Consider the following 26,817-nt stretch of genomic DNA (forward strand, 5'->3'; position numbering starts at 1 on the left):
GGGCCTTTTGGGTTGGGGTTGGGGTAGGGGACCTCACAACACTGTTCAAATGGAACTTGTGTATTATAACGACCACAGAGTTTCGCCCCAAATCATCTTTTAAAATGTCTCAAACTGTTTCGCTTAAATCATCTTCTAAAATGTCTCAAACTGTTTCGCCCAAATAATCCCCTAAAAGTAATTTTTGTGTGTTCCTTTGTTTCGGCATCCCTGCGCTGTCACATTTGAAATTCCCAGGAAACCATTTCCCTCGTAAAATATATTCAATCTGTCTTCATCTCTAAGGTGTTCCTAGCTACACTATTAAGGTTTCGAAAGAATATTATTATTCCAGAATTTATCTCTATGCCTAAAGAATTTTAAATTACATATCGCATATACACTGCAAACTAAATGCTTCATCTCTTCCCCTAAGTGAAGCCATTTGCATTCCCCTCTGTATCTGTTGCACTTAGAAACATCTTAAATCTATTTTATCCGAGAGATGAATTCAAGAATCAAGTTGCATTATTAAGACTTCGAAAGAATATTAATTCCCAAATTTATCACTAAGCCTAAAGACCAGAGAAGCCATATTTAAAAATGAAATCCCCTTGTATTACATTAGAATTCCCCGTCAGATTATGTAAATCAATTTCGTTGGACTCATTTCTACATCCAGCAATTGTTGTTGAACAGATGTCTACATCCCGCAATTGTTGATGTGAACTTATGTTAACATCCAAGAAAACAACAAATAAATTGACCAACACTCATAACCATCAAACAATCATCCAATAACCAGATGTCTACATCCAAGTTGTTGTTGGACTTATGTTGACATCCAAGAAAACAACAAATATATTGACCAACGCACATAACCATCAAACAATCATCCAATAACCAGATGTCTACATTCAGTAATGTTGGTGAACTTATGTGGACATCCATCAAACAGTAAGAAAAACCATGAAAAAACATCCTCAGTGAGATACACCATGAAAAAAAATGAAAGTGAGAAAAACCATGAAAAAACATCCTCAGTGAGAAAAACCATAAAAACATGCATAAATTATGTCCCTTCCGGAGTAATACCTGGCACCCTGCTTACTTTCTTTTTGACGACTCAATTTTATAAGAGGAGATGTTCGGAGGACACTGTCCGGAGAAAATTTTCAGCGGGGATCGAATTGTCTGGGATTTATTTCTGTGAGGGGAGGGATTTTCTGCAGGAGAAATTCTCCATTTGGGAGTTTTACACCAGAAAAGCCTTCCTTTGGGGGTGAGGGAAATTTCAGGAAAAAATTACCACGGAGGGGGAATTTCTAGCGTGATTTGAAAAAAGATCGGAAATTAAATAGAAACCAAGTCTTCGAATGAAAGTAGGCTAAGGAGAATTTCCCAGGCACAATTGCCCGCAGGAAATTTTGCGGGGGGACTTTTTGGCAAGGATAGAATCGACCGTATTAAATTTCAGCCGGGGTAAATTTCAGCCGTAGGATTCCAATGGTGGATTTTCTTGTGTGGGGGGGGGGGAATTTCCATGAAAGGGGGAGGCGGATTTTCCAGAATTATTTGAAAAACGATCAGAAGTTAAATAAAAAAGAGAAACAAGTTTTTCAACTCAACAGTAAGGAGTAACATTAAAAACTAAAACGAACCCGAATTATTCTGTATATGAGTGAGGCTACTCCTTCCTAGGTATCTTTATAGCCCCACCCCCTCAAAAAGGGAGTACTTTCAGTTTTTATCCCCCCCCCCCAAAAAAATAACAACAAAAAAACACCGTTTCAAACACAGAACATTCTGAAAGATTTCAATATTCTGCTTCTATACCAACCATGTCAGTCAGTTTTTACAGGCCACCAAACTTGAAGTGTTTGTGTTTGTTTTAGTTTAAATTATGCTTGATTGAGGGAATATTTTTTTTGTATTAATAAATTTTTCTTGTTTTGCCTCAAAAATTCCTCTAGTTAGATATTTGATCGATTTTTTAAACATATTTCTTTTTTTTTCTTTTTTTTTTGATGGCTAAGTTTGGCAATTGTTACTGACGAAACACATTTTGAATGTAGCTTTTTCTTAATATACCTGACAAATATCCAGCTTCATTCTTCAAGGAAGTCTATAAAAGGTGAGCAAAGATCCCTAGTTTCCCAAAAGAATTTCCATTCAGAAACATTTTTCATGCCCCGAAGCTACTTATCAAGACATATCCATTTATTAGGCTTACAGCCAAATGCATTTAGATAAATTGATACTTCAAAAAATAATTGTCACGTAGAAAGACATCATAAAAAAACAAAACAGCAGAATATGTTGACAATTGTCTATGAATTTGAAATATCTGCTTTCATTCTAAGCATTACACCGGAATATACTGACAAGAATCATAATCAGCTCCAGTCTGTAGAAAAGGATGACTAGCAGTAAGGTCCAGGGGTAGCCAAAAGTAAATTGGTCTTACCGGAGACATTATTTCTGCGTTTTTAGGTTATAATATGGTTGTTTACCCATCCTTGAAAAATATATCTTTTGAAAAGAGTTAGTTGCTTGTTTCATTTAAAGTAGAATAAATACGTTTTAATGGTTCAAAAAAGTAGCGAGAAGGCATTTTACCTTGAAAACATTATAGGATAAAGGATAAAATGTATCCGACAAGTGAATCGCATTGCCCGGATTTCAAATATCTGGAATAATCTACAAATAATAAAAACGAATTAAAAATTTACAAACTTACTTTGACCCCCTCTTCCCCCAAATAACTATTTTCTAACCTTCTTTGATGTTTAGTGTGTCCTAGTTGATATCTTGTGCTACAAGTTGCAGTTCCACCATAGACAAAAATCAATTAGAATATTCAAAACTAATTACTAGGGACCCTCTTTTCTAGATTTTTTTTTTTTTTTTTATGTTTTGTGTATTATAAATGCTTGGTACCATCTTCTACAGATTCTGTAATTTGATCGGAGCCAAAAGAGCAAAATGTTATAACTTCTATCTACCCAGCCCCCTTCCCTAGCCGATGAAATTTGAAGCCTATTCTAAGCCCTCACTGCCCAAGAAATATATTCGGAATATACTCAAGTCCATTGGTGAAGCTGTTCCAGAGATGACCCCGTTTAACTCTTTCGAGAAGTGAATCAGTTTGTTTTTTGTTTGAATTAAATAAAAAAAACAAGTTTTTTAAACTGAAAGTAAGGAGCGACATTAAAACTTAAAACGAACAGAAATTATTCCGTATATGAAAGAGGCTGTCCCCTCTTCAACGCCTCGCTCTTTACACTAAAGTTTGACTCTGTCTCACAACTTTATTTTTTAAAACAATAAAAAACTTTAGCGTAAAGAGCGAGGCGTTGAGGAGGGGACAGCCCCTTTCATATACGGAATAATTTCTGTTCGTTTTAAGTTTTAATGTCGCTCCTTACTTTCAGTTTAAAAAACTTGTTTTTTTATTTAATTTCTGATCGTTTTTTAGTTAATGCAGCTTTTATTTGTATAAAAATTTTACTTTTCTTTTGCTAAATGGATGTCTTTACAAATTAACTTACGTAACTAACTTCTATATTCGTATATTTTTCTTCTGGCAAAAAATACAAAGTTGCAGATTTTTGCAGATATGAGCTTGAAACCTATGTAATAGGGTTTTCTGATACGCTGAATCTGACGGTGTGATTTTCATTAAAATTCTTTCACTTGTAGGGGATGTTTCCCCCTCTTTAAAAAATCGAGTAAATTTTCTCAGGCTCGTAGCCTTTGATGAGTAATACTAAACTTAATAAAATTTATATATTTAGGATCAGCATTATAAACACATTCTTTTGATACATTTATTGACATCAAAATTTCGTTTTTAAAAGTTTCGATTACTATTGAGCCGTATCGCTTGTTTTTTTATTGTTTTTTTTATTACGTATATGTTATTACTTATATGAAGGGGTTCTCCCCGTAGTCAATACCAAGCTCTTTAAGTTAAAAGTTAAAAAAAAATTTTATTAAGAAACACCTGAATAAAAAAGGCCGTTTAATTAGAATAGATAGCTCTTTTGAAAGCACTAAAAAAAACTGTAGCGTAAAGAGCGAGGTACTGACTTGGGGGAGAACCCCCTCACATACGTTATAATTTCTGTTCGTTTTAAGTTCTAATATTCCTTCTTACATTTCAGTTGAAAAAACTTGTTTTTTTTTATTTAATTTCTGATCGTTTCTTAAATAATGCTCGGAAATCCGGCGCCCCCGTCCAAGAAATGTCCCTTACCCCCAAGAAACATCCTCCACGTACATCTTTTCCAGAGTAACCCCCTCCTATAGCCCCCCCCCCTCCAGAAAAAATCGTTCCTGAAAATGGTTGTATACTTCCCAATAACCAATAAATAATGCTGGCAAGTCCGGCGCCCCCTTCATGGCAATTTCCCTTCCCCCATGAAAACTTCCTTCATGAACAGATCCTCCAACATAACCACCAACCCACCCTTCCCTCCAACTACCAGAAAAAACACCTCCTGAAAACTTCTGTATACTTCCCAATAACCAATACTATATGTTAACATTGGGTAAAGTTCATAATTTTTAGCCCTCCCTCTGGGAACTTCGGGGGATTAAGTCATCCTAAAAGACATATTTATCATATTTTCGACCATGCTGAACAAAATGGCTATCTCAAAATTTTGATCGGGTGACTTTTGGAAAAAAATAAGCGTGGGAGGGGGCCTAGTTGCCCTCCATTTTTTTTGGTCACTTAAAAAGGGCACTAGAACTTTTAATTTCTGTTCCATTGAGCCCTCCCACGATATTCTAGGACCACTGGGTCGATACGATCACCCCTGGGGAAAAAACAAAAACAAAACAAACAAACAAACAAACAAACAAACAAATAAACACGCATCCGTGATCTTTCTTCTGGCAAAAAATGTAACATTCCACATTTTTGTAGATAGGAGCTTGAAACCTCTACAGTAGGGTTCTCTGATACGCTGAATATGATGGTGTGATTTTCATTAAGGTTCTATAACTTTTAGGGGTCTTTCCCCCTTTTTTTGAAAATCAGCCAAATTTTCTCAGGCGCTTAACTTTTGATAGGTAGCACTAAACTTGATGAAAGTTATATATTTGAAATCAGCATTGAAATCTGATTCTTTTGATATATCTATTGGTATCAATAACCCGTTTTCTAGAGTTTCGGTTACCATTGAGCCGGGTCGCTCCTTACTTACAGTTCGTTACCACGAACTGTTTGATAGAATTTTTCAGCAGCATGTACAATTTTGTAAGCATCGGGGATATAACAAAGATGTCCCCCATAGCCTCCCACGGCCCCAACTCATTACTTCTAGCTGCTTTCATCCTCCTCTGGAACGCATTGAAAGTTTCAACTTGATAGTCAGGGCTTTTCATAGGGTATTAAAGACTGGTCCCCTAGAATCTATAATTCTTTTTTGTCTTGAGCAATAGAAAATATTTTAAATCTGGTGGATTAGCAGCTTAGGGGCCAAGCGTCTCTTCTAACTCGTAAGCGCAAATCCAATAATTCAGAAATTAAAAAAAAAATCTTATAACAATTTCCATGTCTGTAAGTCCATGATTAAAAATTTTATGTATCTGTTCTATGTCCCCCTTGATTAAAAACAAAGAAACTTTTCAGAAAAAAGCATTCCGTGATTAATAAAAATACAAGACACTTCCTTTTAAGTTTATAAAACCTTTTCAAGAGACATCTATAATTTTTCTAATTAACCAATTGTTAAACTTCTTTATATTTATCTTATGGTATAGTTTACCCCAATGTACTTCGATAATAATTTAAACAATATGCGAATTAAAATATCTTCTTCCAAGCTTAATAGAAATTGTTAAAATTATCATATTTGAAAAAATAAATACACTGAAAGTGATCAATTACACTAAAACTGCCAAGAAAATTAAGAACGAAAGGTCTTTGGACGTTGTCACTTGTTGTTTGCAAAAAACTTTTCGACTGTCCTGAGAAAAATAGCTAACTAGAAATCCTCATCCAAGAACACGCAGGAATCCAAGGGTATCCAGATAGGAAAAGTTCAAGGAGGGAGTATTAGTTGTCACTGAACTGTTTTTACCCTTAAGATGGGACTTTAAATTTTAGTTCTGATCGAATCAGCTCCTTCCAAAGTCTTGGCGATTCCACCTTCTATACAAAGTGGCCCGAAAAAAAAATGTATCGGAAACCTTGAGTATTTATTCATCACTATGACAAAGCTAGTGCATTGACTCTGATAAATAAAATCTATTTCATTTAGTTTCATCATTTCTAGCCCTGGGAGACGAATTAACAAAATTAGATGTAAATACCACATGTCACCATAATACAGAATGACCCTTTCAGAATAAGAGTAGACATATTTATAAAACTAGAAACATTACAGTTTTTCAAATGAATTCACTAAAAAAATCTTTCCCAAAAAAACAGGTTTTTCAAAGAAAAATGAAGAATCACATTGCAGATATGCCATTTTAACAACCTGGGTTTACACAGTTCAACTCAATCTCAAAAGCTGTATCAACAACTGCGTCGCTGAAAACATTTTAAACACATCATAGAATATCTGTAAAACATATGAAAACATATTATCCTTAGCTGTTCCTGAAACATTGCAGAGACACTATCTTAACAACCTGGATGCATATAATTTTTTTTTACTTCTTAACATTCCCTGGAAGTTTCATCTTAATACCCTCATCCATTTTTGAGATATTGCAGATATACCATTTTATGACTTGGATGCACATAGCAACAATATGTTTCTATCTTCTATACAAAACATGAATGCACTTAGAAGAGTACAAAAAAAGAACAAACAACAAACTAAAAAAAAAACACAAAAGAAAAATAACAACTGCATTATGTACAAACACTTCAGCTACACAGTTAAGCGGAAAGTCGACTATATTTTCATGGCGTTTGCAGAATCTGTACACAAGCTGGTCCATTAATGAAGAAATGTCAAAACCACTAGATCTATTGGAAATTAAATAAAAAATATTTTTTTTCAACTGAAAGTAAGGAACAACATTAAAACTTAAAACGAACAGAAATTATTACGTATATTAGGGGGTTACTTTTCCTCAAAGCTTCGCTCTTTACGCTAAAGTTTTTTAGTACCTAAAAAACTTCTTATTGTTCTAGTTAAACTAGCACAGTGTTTAAGGAGTCGTTCTTAAAGAATTGGGACAAAATTTAAACTTTAGGGTAAAGAGTGAAGTGTTGAGGAGGAGCAACCCCCCTCATATATGTAATTATATCTGAGTTTTAATGTTGCTCCTTACTTTCAGTCGAAAAAACTGAACTTTCAACTTTCAGTTGATTTTTTATTTAATTTCTGATCGTTTTTAGATAATGCCAGGAAATCTGGCAACACCTCCACGAAAAAATCCCTCCTCCCCAGGGATTTACTCTCTAGACAGTTCAGTCCTGGTGAAAGTTTGCCGGGACACTTACCCTTAATATCTTGACGCGTAAAAATGAGTCAGCAAAGAGAAAGCAAATTATGAGAAGAATTTCGTATAGAAATTCTGGCAAATTCCCCCAGTGTAAACTTTCCCCTGAAAATTTCACCCCTTGGAAACTTCCCTCGCCATAGAAAATTACCCTTGTTGAAATTCACCTCGGCAGAAAATTCCTCCCCCCACCCGAAAAGTATGAATACTTCACAATAACAAATACTATACGTAAACAATAGGCAAATTTTGTAACTTAAAGACCTTTGCTCAGGCGCTGTGGGAAGTCATGATATCTCCAAGGGTATAGATGTTTGGCGTTTCAAATATGAGGGGACCTAATTGCCCTCCAATTTTTTGGTCACTTAAAAAGAGCATTAGAACTTTTAATTTCCGTTCGAATGAGTCCTATATCAATATTCTAGGACCACTGGGTCGATATGACCACACCTGGGGAAAAAAACACGTATCCGTGATCTTTCTTTAGGCAATAAAAATACAAAATTCCAAATATTTGCATATGGGAGCTTGAAACCATTACATTAAGGTTTTCTGATACGATGAATCTGATGGTGTGATTTTCATTAAGATTCTATGACTTTTAGGGAATTTTTCTCCCTTTTTTCGAAAATCAGGAAAACTTCCTCAGGCTCGTAACTTTAGACGAATATGACTAAACTTAATAAATCTTGTATATTTGAAATCAGCATAAAGCCGATTTGTTTGATATATCTATCGGTATCAAAATTCTGTTTTTTGGTGTTTTGGTTACTATTGAGCCCGGTTACTCCTTACTTACAGCTCGTTACCACAAACTCTCTGATGTAGTGGTCAAGAGTCCAAAGCGCAACGGGAGAAGATATTAGTAGGAACCCATTATACAATCCGAACGGGACAATGCCCAAGCACACTCCAACGAGGTAGAATACAGGGGGGACAAGATGACAGCCAATCAGAGGCCAAATCCTCTTTCTAGGCGAATCAGGGGCATAGAATACTGACGGGGGTTACGCAATATGTTCACTGAATACGAGCATAACAAAGTTATTGATCTACTGGAAATCATGAGGGGAATTAAGAAACTAAAAGGCTTCTCTACTTTACTGTCAGAGATAAATTCTGGAATTTATATTCTTTCGAAGCCTTTATAACGCATCTTGGCTCTTGAATTCATCTCTTGGATAACCTAGATTTAATATGTTTCTAAGTGCAATAGATACAGAGGGGAATGATTATGGCTTCACCTAGGGAGAAAGATGAAGCCTTTAGATTCTAGTGTATAAATGATATGTAATTTAAAATTCTTTGGGCTGAGAGATAAATTCTGGAATTATTATTTCCAAGCCTTAATATTGTAACTAGGACATCTTAGATATTTTTCAGAAATTCAAACGAGATACAATGAGATTAAAACAGATTGAATATATTTAACGCGGGAATTGTTTCCTGGGAATTTTAAATATGACAGTGCAGCGATGCCAAAACAAAGGAACATTCATAAATTACGTTTAGGGGACTTTTTGGGCGAAAAAAATTAATCGACATTTTAGGGATTATTTGGGCGAAACAGTTTGAGACATTTTAGAGGATGATTTGGGAGAAACAGGTTGAGAGGGATTGAGAGAGATTAGAGAGATTGAGAGATTAAGAGAGATTGAGAGATTAAGAGAGATTGAGAGAAATGAAGAAAATGTTGGACAAATTTATTAGCTGGATTTAGTCATTTTATGATTTTGGGCTTATAAATAACACCTAAAAGGCCTTATTTTTCTCCTAATCCATATTTCGGCAAACGACATGACTTTTTTTTAATATTCTCGTTTATTTGATTGACACTGTTTAATAATAATAAAAAGGAGGGTACTATTTTCCTCAACTAGGTATAGTTTTGGAGACCTGTTAAGGAAGTTTGGTATAGGTGAATCAAATGTTATTGAGATATCTTTAGCGAGGAAATACATATTTTAGAGAATACAGCTCAGAGGTCTGAGGCAGCATGTTGAGCTTTTTAATGGTATTTGAAGAATCTTTAGAATAGATACATGTAAGTAATATTCAAGATATTTCTTCGCACAAACTTTAATTTTTTTACTTTTATTACAAGTAGTTGTTTTTTTTAATGTATATTATTAAGATATTTGAAAAATATTTAAAATATATAAATTTCAGGAAAATTTAATATAATAACTAGTATATTTTTTAATTTATTTAGTCTTTGTTACAAGTAATCGTCTTTCTAAATTTATTTTATTAAGGTATCTGAAGCATCTTTAGAATATATACATGTAATTAATATTTAAGATAATTCTTCACATATATTTTAATGTATTTATTTTTAGCTACAAGTAATCGTTTTTTTAAATTTACTTTATTAAGGTATCTGAAACATCTTTAAAATAGATACATGTAATTAATATTTAAGATAATTCTTCGCCTATATTTTAATTTATTTATTTTTGTTACAAGTAGTCGTGATTTTTAATTTATTTTATTAAGGTATCTGAAGAATCTTTAGAATAGATACATGTAGATAATATTTAAGATAATTCTCCGTATATATTTTAATTTATTTGTTTTTGCTACAAGTAGAGATGTTTTTAATTTCCTTGTATTCCGGTATCTGAAAGCATCTCTAGAATAGATACAGTTAAGTAATATTTACAGACAAAGAGAGTGTCAAACACATACAAATACATAGATTCAGAGATACAAACCGAGAAAGACAGGCAGTGGGACATGCAAACACCCGCCCAATTACACAATCAAAAAGAGTGAGAGACACATACAAATACAAAGATTCAGACATACAAACCGAGAAAGACAGACACTGGGATAAGCAAACACTTACCCGGACACACACGCAAAGAGAGTGAGAAAAAAATACAAATACATAGATTCAGACATACAAACAGACATGCACTGGAAAAAGCAAACACCCGCCAAGACACAAAGTCAATAAGAGTGAGAGACAAATATAAATAAATAGATTCAGGTATAAAAAACGAGAAAGACATGCACTTCAAACATACAAACCATCAATGACAGACAGTGGGACAAGCAAACACCCACCCAGACACACAAGCAAAAACAGTGAAAGAAACATACAAATACATAGATTCACACATACAAACCGAGAAAGACAGGCACTTCAAACATACAAACCAACAAAGACAAACACTACAACTTGCAAACACCAACCCTGACAAACAGATAAAGAGAGTGAGAGACATATACAAATACATGGACTCAGACATACAAACCGACAAAGACAGGCAGTGGAGCAAGCAAACACCTGACCAGACATACACACAAAGAGAATAAGGGAAACAAAAAACACATACAAATATATAGATTCAGATATACAAACCGACAAAGACAGGCACAGGGACATGCAAGTACCCACCCAGACACACAGACTTAGAGAGTGAAGAGACACATACAAAAACATGAATTCATACATACAAACCGAAAGGCACTGTGACATGCAATAAGCCGCCCAGACATATAAGCAAAGAGAGGGAGAGACACATACAAATGCTTAGATTCAGACATACGAATCGTGAAAAACAGGCACTTCAGACAAACAGATCAATAAAGACAGACAGCAGGACAAACAAACACTCGCCCAGACACACAAGCAAAAAGAGTGAGAGACACATAAAAATATATAGATACAGACATACAAACCGAGAAAAACAGGCACTTCAGACTTATAAACCAACAAAGACAAACACTAGGACTTGCAAACACCAACCGTGACAAAAAAGACCAAGAGAGTGTCAAACACATACAAATACACAGATTCAGACATACAAACCGAGAGAGACGTGCACTGGGATAAGCAAACACTGGCCCTCACACACTGACAAAGAGAGTGAGAAACACATACAAATATGTAGATTCAGACATACAAATCGAGAAAGACATGCACTGGAATAAGCAAACACCCGCCCAGACACACAAGCAAAAATAGTGAGAGACACATACAAATACATAGATTCACACTTACAAACCGAGAAAGACAGACACTTCAGACATACAAAGCAACAATGACAAACACTGGGACTTGCAAACACCAACCCTGACAAACAAGCAAAAAGAGTAATAGACACATACAGTGATAGTGATAGACATAGTGATAGACATAGAAAGACAGGCACTGGGATAAGCAAACACCTGTCCAGACACACACTGGCAAAGAGAGTGAGAATCACATACAAATATATAGATTCAGACACACAAACCGAGAAAGACAGGCACTGGGATAAGCAAACACCTGCCCAAACACACTAATAAAGAGAGTGAGAAACAAATAAAAATAAATAGATTCAGACACACAAACCGAGAAAGACAGAAACTTCAGACATACAAACCAACAAAGACAAACACTGGGACTTGCAAACACCAACCCTGACAAACAAGACCAATAGAATGAGAGACATATACAAATACATAGATTCAGACATACAAACCGAGGAAGAAGGCAGTGGGACAAGCAAACACGCCCAAACACACAAGCAAAAAGAGTGATACAAATGAAATATACAGTGAAACATACAAATGCAAAGATTCAGACATACAAACCGGAAAAGACAGACACTGGGATAAGCAAACACCCACCCAGACACACACAGGCAAAGAGAGTGAGAAACACATACAAATATATAGATTCAAACACACAAGCCGATAAAGACAAGCACTGGGATAAGCAAACACCCGGCCAGACACACAGTCAAAGAGAGTGACTGACACATACAAATACATATATTCAGACATACCAACCGAGAAAGACAGGAACTTCAAACATACAAACCATCAATGATAGACAGTGGGACAAGCAAACATCTGCCCAGACACACAAGTAAAAAGAGTGAGAGAAACATACAAATACATAGATTCACACATACAAACCGAGAAAGACAGGCACTTTAAACATACAAACAAACAAAGACAAACACTACGACTTGCAAACACCAACCCTGACAAACAGACAAAGAGAGTGAGAGACACATAAAAAAACAAAGATTCAGACATACAAACCGACAAAGACATGCAGTGGAACAAGCAAACACCCAACCAGACATACGCACAAAGAGAATAAGGGAGACAAAAAACACATACAAATACATAGATTCAGATACACAAACTGACAAAGACAAGCACAGGGAAATGCAAGTACCTACCAAGACACACATACTTAAAGAGTGAGAGACACATACAAAAACATGGATTCAGACATGCAAACCGAAAGGCACTGTGACATGCAAACCCCCGCCCAGACAAACAAGCAAAAAAAGTGAGAGACACTTACAAATACATAGATTCAGACATACAAACCGTGAAAAAAAGGCACTTCAGACATACAGACCTACAGAAAGCGGGATAAGCAAACACTCGCCCAGACACCCAAGCAAAAAGAGTGAGAGACACATACAAATACATAGATTCAGACATACAAACCGAGAAAGATAGGAACTTCAGACATACAAACTAACAAAGCAAAACACTGGGACTTACAAACACAAACCCTGACAAACAGACAAAGAAAGTGTCAAACACATACAAATACATAGATTCAGACATACAAACTAAGAAAGAAAGACAGTGGGGCAAGCAAACACCCGCCCAAACACAAAAGCAAAAGGAGTGAGATACACATGCAAATACATAGATTCAGACATACAAACTGAGAAAGACAGTCACTGGGATAAGCAAACACCTGCCCAAACACACACAGACAAAGAGAGTGAGAAACACATACAAATATGTAGATTCAGACACACAAACCGAGAAAAACATGCACTGGAATAAGGAAACACCCGCCTTGATACACACGCAAAAAGAAAGAGAGACAAATACAAATAAATAGATTCAAACATACAAACCGAGAAAGACAGACACTTCAGACATAAAAACCAACAAAGACAAACACTGGCACTTGCAAACACAAACCCTGACAAACAGACAAACAGAGTGAGAGACAAATACAAATACATAGATTCAGACATACAAACCGAGAAAGACAGTCAGTGGGACAAGCAAACACCCACCCAGACACACACAGGCAAAGTGAGTGAGAAACACATACAAATAAATAGATTCGGAAATACAAACCGAGAAAGACATGCATTGGGACCAACAAACACCCGACCAAACAAACAGTCAAAGTGAGTGACTGACACATACAAATACATGTATTCAGACATACAAACCAAGAAAGAGAGGCACTTCAAACATACAAACCATCAATGACAGGCAGTGGGACAAGCAAACACCTGCCCAAACACACAAGCAAAAAGAGTGAGAGAAACATACAAATACATAGATTCATACATACAAACCGAGAAAGACAGGCACTTCAAACACACTAACCAATAAAGACAAACACTACGACTTGCAAACACCAACTCTGACAAGCAGACAAAGAGAGTGAGAGACACATAGAAATACATGGATTCAGACATACAAACCGACAAAGACATGCAGTGGAACAAGCAAACACCCGACCAGATATACACACAAAGAGAATAAGAAAAAACAAAAAACACATACAAATATATAGATTCAGATATACAAACCGACAAAGACAGGTACAGAGAAATGCAAGTACCCACCCAGACACACATACTTAGAGAGTGAGAGACACATACAAAACATAGATTCAGACATACAAACTGACAGGCACTTTGACATGCAAACACCCGCCCAGAAACACAAGCAAAAAGAGTGAGAGACACATACAAATATATAGATTCAGACATACAAACCGTGAAAACAGGCAATTCAGACATACAGACCAACAAAGACAGACAGCGGGACAAGCAAACACTCGCCCAGACACACAAGCAAAAAGAGTGAGAGACGCATACAAATACATAGATTCAGTCATACAAACCAAGAAAAACAGGCATTTCAGACATACAAACCAACAAAGACAAACACTGGGACTTGCAAACATCAACCCTGACAAACAGACAAAGAGAGTGTCATACACATACAAATACATAGATTGAAACATACAAACCGAGAAAAAAAAGCACTGGGATAAGCAAACACCTGCCCAAACAAACACTGGCAAAGAGAGTGAGAAACACATACAAATATTTAGACTAAGACACACAAACCGAGAAAGACATTCACTGGAATAAGCAAACACCCGGCCAGACACACACCCAAAAAGAGTGAGAGACAAATACAAATAAATATATTCACACATACAAACTGAGAAAGATAGACACTTCAGATTTACAAACCAACAAAGACAAACACTGGGAATTGCAAACACCAACCCCGACAAACAGACAAAGAGAGTGTGAAACACATACAAATACATAGATTCAGACATACAAACCGAGAAAGACAGGCAGTGGGACAAGCAAGCACCCGCCCAAACACAAAAGCGAAAAGAGTGAGAAACACATACAAATACATGTATTCAGACAAACAAACCGAGAAAGACAGGCACTTCAAACATACAAACAAACAAAGACAAACACTACGACTTGCAAACACCAACCCTGACAAACAGACAAAGAGAGTGAGAGACACATAAAAAAACAAGGATTCAGACATTCAAACCGACAAAGACATGTAGTCGAACAAGCAAACACCCAACCAGACATACGCACAAAGAGAATAAGGGAGACAAAAAACACATACAAATATATAGATTCAGATACACAAACCGAAAAAGACAAGCACAGGGAAATGCAAGTACCCACCAAGACACACATACTTAGAGAGTGAGAGACACATACAAAAACATGGATTCAGATATGCAAACCGAAAAGCACTGTGACATGCAAACACCCGCCCAGACAAACAAGCAAAAAAAGTGAGAAACACTTACAAATACATAGATTCAGACATACAAACCGTGATAAAAAGGCACTTCAGACATACAGACCTAGAGAAAGCGGGATAAGCAAACACTCGCCCAGACACCCAAGCAAAAAGAGTGAGAGACACATACAAATACATAGATTCAGACATACAAACCGAGAAAGATAGGCACTTCAGACATACAAACTAACAAAGACAAACACTGGGACTTGCAAACACCAACCCTGACAAACAGACAAAAAGAGTGTCAAACACATACAAATACATAGATTCAGACATACAAACCAAGAAAGACAGGCACTGGAACAAGCAAACACCCGCCCTAACACCAGGCAAAAAAAGTGAGAGACACATACAAATACATAGATTCAGACATACAAACCGTGAAAGACAGGCACTGGAATAAGCAAACACCTGCCCAGACACACAGTCAAAGAGAGTGAGAAACACACACAAATATGTAGATTCAGACACACAAACCGAGAAAAACATGCACTGGAATAAGGAAACACCCGCCTTGATACACAAGCAAAAAGAGACAGAGGCACATACAAATACATAGATTCACACATACAAACCGAGAAAGACAGACACCTCAGACATACAAACCATCAAAGACAAAAAATGGGACTTGCAAACACCAACCCTGACAAACAGAAAAAAAGAGTGAGAGACACATACAAATACATAGATTCAGATATACAAACCGAGAAAGACAGGCAATGGGATAAGCAAACACCCACCCAGACACACACAGGCAAAGTGAGTGAGAAACACATACAAATAAATAGATTCGGAAATACAAACCGAGAAAGACATGCATTGGGACCAACAAACACCCGACCAAACAAACAGTCAAAGTGAGTGACTGACACATACAAATACATGTATTCAGACATACAAACCAAGAAAGAGAGGCACTTCAAACATACAAACCATCAATGACAGGCAGTGGGACAAGCAAACACCTGCCCAAACACACAAGCAAAAAGAGTGAGAGAAACATACAAATACATAGATTCACACATACAAACCGAGAAAGACAGGCACTTCAAACAGACTAACCAATAAAGACAAACACTACGACTTGCAAACACCAACTCTGACAAGTAGACAAAGAGAGTGAGAGACACATAGAAATTCATGGATTCAGACATACAAACCGACAAAGACATGCAGTGGAACAAGCAAACACCCGACCAGATATACACACAAAGAGAATAAGAAAAAACAAAAAACACATACAAATATATAGATTCAGATATACAAACCGACAAAGACAGGCACAGAGACATGCAAGTACCCACCCAGACACACATACTTAGAGAGTTAGAGACACATACAAAACATGGATTCAGACATACAAACTGACAGGCACTTTGACATGCAAACACCCGCCCAGAAACACAAGCAAAAAGAGTGAGAGACACATACAAATATATAGATTCAGACATACAAACCGTGAAAACAGGCAATTCAGACATACAGACCAACAAAGACAGACAGCGGGACAAGCAAACACTCGCCCAGACACACAAGCAAAAAGAGTGAGAGACGCATACAAATACATAGATTCAGTCATACAAACCAAGAAAAACAGGCATTTCAGACATACAAACCAACAAAGAAAAACACTGGGACTTGCAAACATCAACCCTGACAAACAGACAAAGAGAGTGTCATACACATACAAATACATAGATTGAGACATACAAACCGAGAAAAACAGGCACTGGGATAAGCAAACACCTGCCCAAACAAACACTGGCAAAGAGAGTGAGAAACACATACAAATATTTAGACTCAGACACACAAACCGAGAAAGATATTCACTGGAATAAGCAAACACCCGGCCAGACACACACCCAAAAAGAGTGAGAGACAAATACAAATAAATATATTCACACATACAAACTGAGAAAGATAGACACTTCAGATTTACAAACCAACAAAGACAAACACTGGGACTTGAAAACACTAACCCCGACAAACAGACAAAGAGAGTGTGAAACACATACAAATACATAGATTCAGACATACAAACCGAGAAAGACAGGCAGTGGGACAAGCAAGCACCCGCCCAAACACAAAAGCAAAAAGAGTGAGAAACACATACAAATACATGTATTCAGACAAACAAACCGAGAAAGACAGGCACTTCAAACATACAAACCATCAATGACAGACAGTGGGACAAGCAAACACCCGCCCAGACACAAAAGCCAAAAGAGTGAGAGAAACATACAAATGAATAGATTCACAAATACAAACCGAGAAAGACAGGCACTTCGAAAATACAAACCAACAAAGACCAACACTACGACTTGCAAACACCAACCCTGAAAAACAGACAAAGAGAGTGAGAGACACATACAAATACATGGATTCAGACATACAAACCGACAAAGACAGGCAGTGGAACAAGTGAACACCCGACCAGACATACACACGAAGAGAATAAGGGAAACAAAAACACATACAAATATATAGATTCAGATATACAAACCAACAAAGACAGGCACAGGGACATGCAAGTACCCACCCAGACACACATACTTAGAGAGTGAGAGACACATATAAAAACATGGATTCAGACATACAAACTGAAAGGCAATGTGACATACCAACCGACAAAGAACCGACAAACACCCGCCCAGACACATAGGCAAAGAGAGTGAGAAACACATACAAATGCATAGATACAGACCTACAAACAGACAAAGACAGCCACTGGGAACATGGAAACACCGATCCCAAGTTAGGTTCATTTAGGTTCACTTATCGTGGCGCCACGATAAGTGAACCTAAATGAACCTAACTTGGGATCGGTGTTTCCATGTTCAAACAACATATTTTTATGTGTTTCTCACTCTCTTTGCCAGTGTGTGTCTGGGCAGGTGTTTGCTTATCCCAATGCCTGTGTTTCTCGGTTTGTATGTCTGAATCTATGCATTTGTATTTGTCTCTCACTCTTTTTGCTTGTGTGTTTGGACGGGTGTTTGCATATCCCACTGTCTGTCTTTGTTGGTTTGTATGTCTAAAGTTTCTGTATTTCTCTGTTTGTATGTATGAATCTACATATTTGTATATGTTTCTCACTCTCTTCGTCAGTTTGTGCGGGCAGGTGTTTGCTTATCCCAGTGTCTTTCTTTCTCAGTTTGTATGCCTGAATCTATGTATTTGTAAGTGTCTCTCACTCTTTTTGCTTGTGTGTTTGGGCGAGTGTTTGCTTGTCCCACTGCCTGTCTTTCTCGGTTTGTATGTCTGAATCTATGTATTTGTATGTGTTTCACACTCCCTTTGTCTATTTGTCTGGATTGGTGTTTGCAATTCCCAGTGTTTGTCTTTGTTGGTTTGTATGTCTGAAGTGTCTGTCTGTCTCGGTTTGTATGTTTGAATCTATGTTTTTGTATGTGTCTCTCACTATTTTCGCATGTTTGTCTGGGCGGGTGTTTGCTTATTCCAGTGCATCTCTTTCTCGGTTAGTGTGTCTGAATCTAAATATTTGTATGTCTTTCTCACTCTCTTTGTCAGTGTGTGCGGGCAGGTGTTTGCTTATCCCAGTGCATGTCTTTCTCGTTTTGTATGTCTGAATCTTTGTATTTGTATGTGTCTCTCACTCTTTTTGCTTGTGTGTTTGGCCGAATGTTTGCTTGTCCCACTGCCTGTCTTTCTCGGTTTGTAGGTCTGAATCTATGTATTTGTATGTGTTTGACACTCTCTTTGTGTGTTTGTCAGGGTTGGTGTTTTCAAGTCCCAGTGTTTGTGTTTGTTGGTTTGTAAGTCTGAAGTGCCTGTCTTTCTCGGTTTGTATGTCTGAATCTATGTGTTTGTATGTTTCTATCACTCTGTTTGCTTGTTTGTCAGGGTTGGTGTTTGCAAGTCCCAGTGTTTGTCTTTGATAGTTTGTATATCTGAAGTGCCTGTCTTTCTCGGTTTGCATGTTTGAATCTATGTGTTTGTATCTGTCTCTCACTCTTTTTGCTTGTGTGTCCGGGCAGGTGTTTGCATATCTCATTGTCTGTCTATATGTGTTTCACGTTCTCTTTTTCTGTTTGTCTGGGTTGGTGTTTGCAAGTCCCAGTGTTTGTCTTTGATGGTTTGTATGTCTAAAGTTCTCGTCTTTCTCGGTTTGCATGTCTGAATCTATTTGTTTGTATTTGTCTCTCACTCTCTTTGACTGTGTGTCTGGGCGGGTCTTTGCTTATTCCAGTGCATGTCTTTCACGGTTTGTATGGCTGAATCTATGTATTCGTATGTGTTTCTCACTCTCTTTGCCTATGTCTGAGGCTGGGCAGGTGTTTGCTTATCCCAGTGCCTGTCTTTATCGGTTTGTATGTCTGAATCTATGTATCTGTATGTAATGTTCACTTTTTTGCTTGTGTGTTTTGGTGGGTCTTTGCTTGTCCCACTGCCTGTCTTTCTTGGTTTGTATGTCTGAATCTATGTATTTGTATGTGTTTCACACTCTCTTTGTCTGTTTGTCTGGGCTGGGGATAGCAAGTTATAGTTTCTGTCTTTAATAGTTTGTATGTCTGAAGTGTCTGTCTTTCTCGGTTTGTATGTCCGAATCTATGTATTTGTATGTGTCTCTCACTATTTTTACTTGTTTGTCTGGGCGTGTGTTTGCTTATTTCAGTGCGTGTCTTTCTCGGTTTGTGTGTCTGAATCTACAAATTTGTATGTCGTTCTCACTCTCTTTGTCAGTGTGTGCGGGCAGGTGTTTGCTTATCCCAGTGCATGTCTTTCTTGGTTTGTATGTCTGAATCTATGTATTTGTATGTGTCTCTTACTCGATTTGCTTGTGTATGTGGGCTGGCGTTTGCTTGTCCCGCTGTCTGTTTTTTTCGGTTTGTATGTCTGAATATACGTATTTGTACGTGTTTGACTATCTATTTGGCTGTTTGTGAAGGTTGGTGTTTGCATGTCCTTGTGTTTGTCTTTGTAGGTTTGTAAGTCTGAAGTGCCTGTCTTTCTCGGTTTGTATGTCTGAGTCTATGTATTTGTATGTGTCTCTCACTCTTTTTGCTTGTGTATCTGGGCGAGTGTTTTCTTGTCCCGCTGTCTGTCTTTTTTTATCTGTATGTCTGAAGTGCCTGTTTTTCACGGTTCGTATGTCTGAATCTATGTATTTGTATGGGTCTCTCACTCTTTTTGCTTGTGTGTCTGGAAGGGTGTTTCCATGTCCCTGTGACTGTCTTTGTCGATTTGTATATCTGAATCCATATATTTGTATGTATTTTTGTTTCTCTTATTCTCTTTGTGTGTACGTATGGTCAGGTGTTTGCTTGTTCCACTGCCTGTATTTGTCTGTTTGTACGTCTGAATCCATGTATTTGTATATGTCTCTCACTCTCTTTGTCTGTTTTTCAGGGTTGGTGTTTGCAAATCGTAGTGTTTGTCTTTGTTGGTTCGTATGTTTGAAGTGCCTGTCTTTCTCAGTTTGTTTGTGTGAATCTATGTATTTGTATGATTCTTTCACTCTTTTTGCATGTGTGTCTGGGCAGGTGTTTGCTTGTCCCACTGTCTGTCCTTTATGACTTGTATGTGTGAAGTGCCTGTCTTTCTCGGTTTGTATGTATGAATCTATTTATTTGTATTTGTCTCTCACTCTCTTTGACTGTATGTCAGGGCGGGTGTTTTCTTATTCCAGTGCATGTCTTTCTTTGTTTGTATGTCTGATTCTATGTATTTGTATATGTTTCTCCCTCTCTTTGACTGCGTGTGTCTGGGCAGGTGTTTGCTTATCCCAGTGCCTGTCTTTCTCGGTTTGTATGTCTGAATCTATGTATTTGTATGTGTCTCTCACTCTTTTTTCTTGTGTGTTTGGGCGGGTGTTTGCTTGTCCCACTGCCTGTCTTTCTCGGTTTGTATGTCTGAATCTATGTATTTGTATGTGTTCACACTCTCTTTGTCTGTTTGTCCGGGTTTGTCTTTGCAAGTCCCAGTTTTTGTCTTTGTTGGTTTGTATGTCTGAAGTGTCTTTCTTTTTCGTTTTGTATGTGTGAATCTATGTATTTGTATGTGTCTCTCACTCTTTTTGCTTGTGTGTCTGGGAGGGTGTTGGCTTATTCCAGTGCTTGTCTTTCTTGGTTTGTGTGTCTGAATCTACGTATTGGTGTTTGTTTCTCACTCTCTTTGCCAGTGTGTGCGGCCACGGGCAGGTGTTTGCTTATCCCAGTGCATGTCTTTCTCGGCTTGTATGTCTGAATCTATGTATTTTTATGTGTCTCTCACTCTTTTTGCTTGTTTGTTTGGGCGGGTGTTTGCTTTTCCCACTGCCTGTCTTTCTCGGTTTGTATGTCTGAATCTATGTATTTGTATGTGTTTGACACTCTCTTTGTCTGTAAATATTACTTAGCTGTATCTATTTTAGAGATGCTTTCAGATACAAGACTACAAGGAAATTAAAAACATCTCTACTTGTAGCAAAAATAAATAAATTAAAATATTAGCAAAGAATTATCTTAAATATTACCTACATGTATCTATTCTAAAAATGCTTCAGATACCTTAATAAAATAAATTTAAAAAAAAAGATTACTTGTATAAAAAATACATAAATTAAAATATATGCGAAGAATTATCTTAAATATTATCTACATGTATCTATTCAAAAGATTCTTCAGATACCTTAATAAAATCAATTAAAAAAACGACTACTTGTAACAAAAATAAATAAATTAAAATATATGCGAAGAATTATCTTAAATATTACTTACAGGTATCTATTTTAAAGATGTTTCAGATACCTTAATAAAGTAAATTAAAAAAAACGATTACTTGTAGCAAAAAATAAATACATTAAAATTAATGCGAAGAATTATCTTAAATATTACTTACATGTATCTATTCTAAAGATGCTTCAGATGCCTTAATAAAATAAATTTAAAAAGACGATTTCTTGTAACAAAAATAAACAAATTAAAATATATGCGAAGTATTATCTTAGACATTACTTGCATGTATCTATTTTAAAGATGTTTCAGATACCTTAATAAAATAAAATAAAAAAACGACTACTTTTAACAAAAATAAACAAATTAAAATATATGCGAAGAATTATCTTAAATATTACTTACATATATCTATTCTAAAGATGCTTCAAATACAATAAGAAAGCTCAACATGCTGCCTCAGACCTCTGAGCTGTATTCTCTAAAATATTTATTTCCTCGCTAAAGATATCTCAATAATATTTGATTCACCTATACCAAACTTCATTAAAAGCTCTCCGAAATTATACCTAGTGGAGGAAAATAGTACCGTCATTTTTATTATTATTAAATAAGTTTTAATCAAATAAACGAGAATATTTAAAAAAAAGTCATGTCGTTAGCCGAAATTTACATTAGGAGAAAAATAAGGCCTTTTAGGCGTTATTTATAAGCCCAAACTCATCAAATCACTAAATCCAGTTACTAAATTTGTCCAACATTCTCTTCATTAATCTCAATCTCTCTTAATCTCTTAATTTCTCTTAATCTCTCAATCTCTCTTAATCTCTCAATCTCTCTTATTCTCTCTCAATCCCTCTCAACCTGTTTCGCCCAAATAATCCTCTAAAATATCTCAAACTGTTTGGTTCAAATAATTCCTAAAATCTCGATTAATTTGTTTCACCCAAATAATCCCCTATGCGTAATTTCTGAATGTTCCTTTGTTTTGACATCCCTCCACTGTCACATTTAAAATTCCCAGGAAACAATTCCCTCGTTAAATATATTCAATCTGTCTTAATCTCATTATATCTCGTTTGAATTTCTGAACATTATCTAAGATGTCCTAGTTACACTATTAAGGCTTCAGAATAATAATTCCAGAATTTATCTCTCATCCTGAAGAATTTTAAATTGCATATCACTTATACACTAGAATCTAAAGGTTTCATCTCTCTCCCTAGGTGAAGCCATAATCATTCCCCTCTGTATCTATTACACTTAGAAACTCCTTAAATCTAGCTTATCCAAGAGATGAATTCAAGAGCCAAGATGCCTTATAAAGGCTTCGAAAGAATATTAATTCCAGAATTTATCTCTGACACTAAAGTAGAGAAGCCTTTTAGTTTCTTAATTCCCCTCATGATTTCCAGTATATCAATAACATTGTCTTGCTCGTATTCAGTGAACATATTGCGTCACCCCCGTCAGTATTCTATGCCCCCGATTGGCCTAGAAAGAGGATGTGGTCTTGTTCATAGAGGGATTATAGGCCTCTGATTGGCTGTCATCTTGTCCCCTCTATATTCTACCTCGTTGGAGTGCGCATGGGCATTGTCCCGTTCGGATTGGATAATGGGTTCCTACTTATATTTGTAAAAGCGGAAGAATATAGACCGAATTTTCTTCTGCTATTATAGATTCTAGTGTCTCTTATCTTTTGATAATTAAAAAAAAACAAAGTTTTTCCGAGGGAAGTAAAGAGTGAAGTTGAAACTTAAAACGGAAAAAAATTATTACTTCACAGTATATTTAATATATATTAATATAACTAGCCTAAATAAACCAACTAAAAATGTTTCCCTGTGCTTTTAGGATTATACAAAACTAGCGCTTTACTGAAAACACAAAATAATATAGGACTATGGTACAGTAAAAGCAAACTAATTAAGAACACTTTTTATAGAATCAAAATATTATCAATCACTTTTTGGATCAATCCCTTTTAAGATAAAGCAACAATCCATTTTAGGATTTTCTTTATTATTTTACGTTTAATTTGGTGTCACTTTTGCACAATGGCTCAGTCCAATGACTGGCTCTCGTTTTGGTTCTTAAAAGGACATGTCATGATTAGTTTGTACACAAGTTTGAAGTAAGGCCATATTGATAGTATTAGGACTATAGACTAGCTTTAGAATTTGCATCATAGCTTGAAATTCACTCTTGTATAGAGAAAAATAATCGGATTTCCAGAGTTCATATTATGTCTTATTTGATCTTCATTTCAAGTGATACTAAAGAAAATTTCTTACAAGTTAAGACTGTATATTACACACTATTGGTATTATGGCTGGTGAGAGCAAAATGCTGCTTGATAAATCAATCCAATATTTCCGTATGCTGTTCAATTACTTCGCGGTTATTAAAAAATATTTAGTTTTACGCTTATGTTTTTAAGATAATTTTAATTGCTAACTGAAAGTTACTAATGTCGAAATTGGTGTAAGACTATGAAAAGCTTTTTAGATTCGTTTAGTGTTGTCAGGCTACATACTCACTTTTGACTCTTAAATCAATAATCCTGTTTTTTATACTTGACTCTTGTGTTTTCAGTAAAGCGCTAGTTTTGTATAATTCTAAAAGCATAGGGAAACATTTTTAGTTGGTTTATTTATACTAGTTATATTAATATATATTAAATAGGCTGTGAAGTAATAATTTTTGTCCGTTTTAAGTTTGAACTTCGCTCTTTACTTCCTTTGGAAAAGCTCTTTACTTCCCTGTTTTTTTAATTAATCTTTGTTTGTTTTTTATTAAAATTTAATGCAGAAACAACGCTGCCATGATGTTTTTTATTTATACGGAATAATGTACGCTCGTTTTAAGTTTTAATGTCGCTTCTTAGTTTCAGTTGAAAATATTCACAAATATGACCTGTGATTCAAGTGAACATACCACTCGATGCCTATTTTTTAGGTTTCTTCCGAATATAATAATTGTTTTTGGGGTAAATTCAATTTTAAACCCTTATGAAGAGCACTTTGCATCCTATGTACCGTCCTACCATTTTTATTGTTTTTTTTTATATAAATAGTTTTTTTCCTTTTTCTTTCCCTACTCAGCTTATCAAAAACTTGCATTTCCACCTTAAATCAAAGCCTTAAAGTATATTTCCACTATTCGCCAAAACAATTGACAAATAGCAGAAAACACTCCTTAGAGTATATGGAGAAAGTAGGTCACATTTAGACCTTTAGCAAATAGCACTGAAAATACTTCCTAGAATACAATATTTTTTATGCCATATAAGAACACCAAATTTTCAACAATTCGTCATTCATGTTTTGAACTAGCTCATATTCACTAAGTACATAAATTGAAGAAAAAATTAATTCCATGGATTCAACGACTGATTTTTAACATAAGTCTGTTATTATTTTCCTCAGGTTGTGAATGGAAAATATTTATATTGATAGCTTGTTCTATTCAAATATTTGATCATATTTACTAAGGCAGCCACTGATGCCATACAGAATTGCCCCTTCTCTCTCTGAAGAAATAAAATTTCAAACAAAATATCATTCAAAACATTGAATATAATAAGAAATCACTAATATTCTAATGAAGGGAGTGTGCAGGAGAAGCAGGCTTGCCACCCCGAGTGATTCATTCCTATTTCTAGTAATTTTCTATGTTGCCTTGTGATCTTTTTCTAGCTAGTGATTTCCGTTCTAAACTAGTGATTTTTAACTAAATCTAATGATTTTCACGATATAGCGTGTAGATTCATGATACAACAAGCTAACTATTAAAAAAAACAAAACAAAATAGTTATTCACTAAAGTTCCTAATATGTTCCAGATTAGCATTTATGCAAATATACCGCCTTTGATTTAGACCATGCCGATTCTAATGGTACACTTTTTATTTCGATTTGACGCCATTTTCAAGGGGTTTCAGGCTCTTTTTCGAAATCACCATAAATTTCTTTTCGTAATAAACTTTTACTTCTAAGACGAACCAAAATAATAGTTACCATTCCTAAATTTTAAAGAGTTCAAAGTGAATTCTCCCAACGGACCAATGATACTTACTTCGGGGGCTGGGAGGGGGAGTATACGGTGACGGTCCCTTGTAAATCTTGAACTAAGGGTTTTGGACCATAATTATCGCAACGGTACCGTCTTATACTTCGAAGCTTTTCAACTTAAGGAGTGGCACAAAAGGTGCCATTTTTTGTGCTATTTGGCACTTACGGATGGCAAAACTGATTAAAATCACGTAGATATGAGTAACAGCTTTTAAATCAACCATTAAACATATATCTGAGAAGTTCTGGCAGCCCACTAGCCCCTAGCTTTTCCACTTAAGACATGGCATCAATAGTGCCATTTGGCAGTTGCAGGTGGTGGAATTCATAAATAAAACGTATATATGAGAAATAGCTTTAATGTGAACTATTAAACATCTGTATACGATGTTTTTTGTATCTATTGTAAACAAAATGGCTCAGATTTTCGTAGAATATCTTCAAGGGTTAAAGAGGAGTATGTAGCCAGAAAGAGCGTGGGAGGGGGACGGGTTACCCTCTAATGACTGTCAAATCTTAGACAGGACACTAGAACTTTCAATTTCTAATTGAAAGAGCCCCATTCAAAGTTTTTACAACCACTCCTTCCATGCAAAGTGACCTAGGGGGAAAAAACTTAAGGGTTACATCGTTCTTTACTTAGGTAATGCTATTCTCCATTCTTATCTCCATTGTCAATTAGCAAAAACGTTGTATTTTCCCATGATTGTGCCTGAGAAAAATCTAATATTCAGAACTAAAATGTTGCCGTAGTATTTGCGGTTTTTAAAAGGG

General features: G+C 35.9%; 1 protein-coding gene across 1 annotated transcript in view; it reads right to left on the reverse strand.

Annotated features, from left to right (window-relative positions):
• The window catches only part of LOC148955359 (cholecystokinin receptor type A-like), a 199,913-nt gene that overhangs the window by 86,785 nt on the left and 86,311 nt on the right, over nucleotides 1-26,817 (reverse strand). The window lies entirely within an intron of this gene.

Source organism: Artemia sp. Qi Xiang Cuo, chromosome 2, assembly GCF_049724085.1.
Source record: "Artemia sp. Qi Xiang Cuo chromosome 2, ASM4972408v1, whole genome shotgun sequence".
Taxonomy (NCBI): domain Eukaryota; kingdom Metazoa; phylum Arthropoda; class Branchiopoda; order Anostraca; family Artemiidae; genus Artemia; species Artemia sp. Qi Xiang Cuo.